The 2,000-nt window shown below is 34.0% G+C and overlaps 1 long non-coding RNA gene across 1 annotated transcript; it reads left to right on the top strand.

The window, feature by feature from the left end:
- The first annotated feature begins 487 nt into the window (after positions 1–487).
- Positions 488–1,871, top strand: LOC120069517. The gene is made up of 3 exons (XR_005479566.1): positions 488–624; positions 749–885; positions 1,455–1,871. It is a non-coding gene; the product is annotated as an uncharacterized LOC120069517 (long non-coding RNA).
- Positions 1,872–2,000: the final 129 nt, after the last annotated feature.

Genomic DNA, 2,000 nt, shown 5'->3' on the forward strand with positions numbered 1-2,000 from the left:
CTAATGCGTTGTTAGAGGTTTGGTAGTCCCAGTTTGCATTTTATCAAAAAAAAAAAAAAAAAAGAAAAATCATTATTAGTTATCTTTGTTATAACATTGTTTCTCATTCCACCATATCTTTATTTTTTCCCCCCTTTTTAGAAGATTTAGTTAGTTAATCATGTTGTTCAAGTTTAAAGAGAACCATTTTTTCGCAATCGTCTAAAACTAAAAAATAGTTCTCTATTTTAAATTAGTTAATGTTGAATTGCATTAAATGATGGATATAATTTTTCTAGTTTTTTTAATTATTAAATAAAAGATATATTAATATTAATCTAAAAATAAATTTGGTGTGGACACATAGTTAGTACATGGAATTTCATGTCTTTGACTTTATAATGTACTTTTATGTTTAAAATATATTTTCTTGTTTTACAAGAAAACAATTTATGAGAACGAAGATAATATCGTTGACATGAGTAATACACCCATTAGTAGGAAAGTTTGTGGTGTTACATGAGGGATTTGATTGCATCATATGATTGAGATAATTGGAGGAAGAATTCCTGTCTCATGGGATTATTTTCCCTAAAAATTAGTTGGCAGGTTTGATGTCTCCTTATTAGCGAGATCGGTACACTAGTAAGTGTTAAAACTCCTGGAAGGAGCTAGTTTTATGCCTCCAATCTCACTTGTTTATCATGTTTAGTGTGCTTAAATGTGTATAATTGTAGATTCTCAAACAAATCATGTATTCGTGCTACAGGTCAATTAGAGTTAATTTAGAACTATTCGGAGCAACACCGAGCACCCGATGCATGAAAGAGCAAAAAAGAACCAAAATGCACTTAGTAGCCAAGCCTTCTGTTGCTGGGTACCGCCTAGGAAAAAATGAAGGACAAGGTGAGGATGTTGTGACGTCATCCTATTGCATCATAGTGCTGCAAATCTTAGTAGATTGAGTTGCGCATGCAACATCTGTCGAAGAGCATCATAACACTTGTCAGCGCTACAACAAGGAGCATTGAGATGCTCCCTCGATTCTATATTCTCTCCCATTTTAGGTTTTTTCTACTAGGATCCATGGAGGCTGAAGAGACTCTCAAATTTCTTCTTCTTCTTCTTCTATATTTCTAGCACCTTTTAGTTTAGGTTTCTTTTGTTTTGAAATGTAGTCAAGGATGGATGATCATTCTCTTCTTTATCTCTTTGGATTGTTGAGGTAAGTGAGTTTTTGCGATTAGGTCATGTGATCTCTTAGCCATAATACTCCTACTTTATGCCACATTGAAGTTTTTTTTATTTCCTTGAGTTGAATGTGACATGGGATGTTTATGTTGATGACGAGGATTAAATTGACTCCGATGTCACGATCCCTCCTATAGAACTATCTTTTCTTTCATTCTCTAAATCGATACGTTTTGATCATCTACTAATGTTATAACTGAAAAATCTTATCATACGTTATTCAGGCACCTCAGCTTGAGTTGAAGGCACTTCAAGATCATTTGAATATGCTTACCTTGGAAATCTGGGGGACTTACCTGTAATCATCTCCAAAGAATTGACTATAGAACAGAAAGACAAGTTGGTGCAAGTTGTTCAAGAGCATAAGATAGGCATAGGTGGACCCTTACAATCTTGTAGTTTACATGCACATGATTGAACTTGAAGAGGGAACCAAACCATGGAGGTAGCTTTTCAGGTGTCTTAAACTCGATTTAAAAGATGTAATGATGAAGGAGATCTTCAAGCTACTTGAAGTAGGGATTATCCGCCCTATTGCAAATGGTGAATAGGTATGTCAAAATCATGTGTGTCCAAGAAAATAGGTATTGTTGATATTAAAAATGACGACGGTGTATTGGTAATTGTTAAAAATTAGAATGATGAAGGTTTGTGCTAGTGCACAGATTTTAGGAAACTTAATAATGTCACAGAGAAAGGTCAATTCCCCATTTTTTCATAGACTAGATGATCAAATGCTTAACAGTATATCCTTGTTCCATTGTAGATCT

This window comes from Benincasa hispida, unplaced genomic scaffold, assembly GCF_009727055.1.
Source record: "Benincasa hispida cultivar B227 unplaced genomic scaffold, ASM972705v1 Contig449, whole genome shotgun sequence".
Classification (NCBI taxonomy): domain Eukaryota; kingdom Viridiplantae; phylum Streptophyta; class Magnoliopsida; order Cucurbitales; family Cucurbitaceae; genus Benincasa; species Benincasa hispida.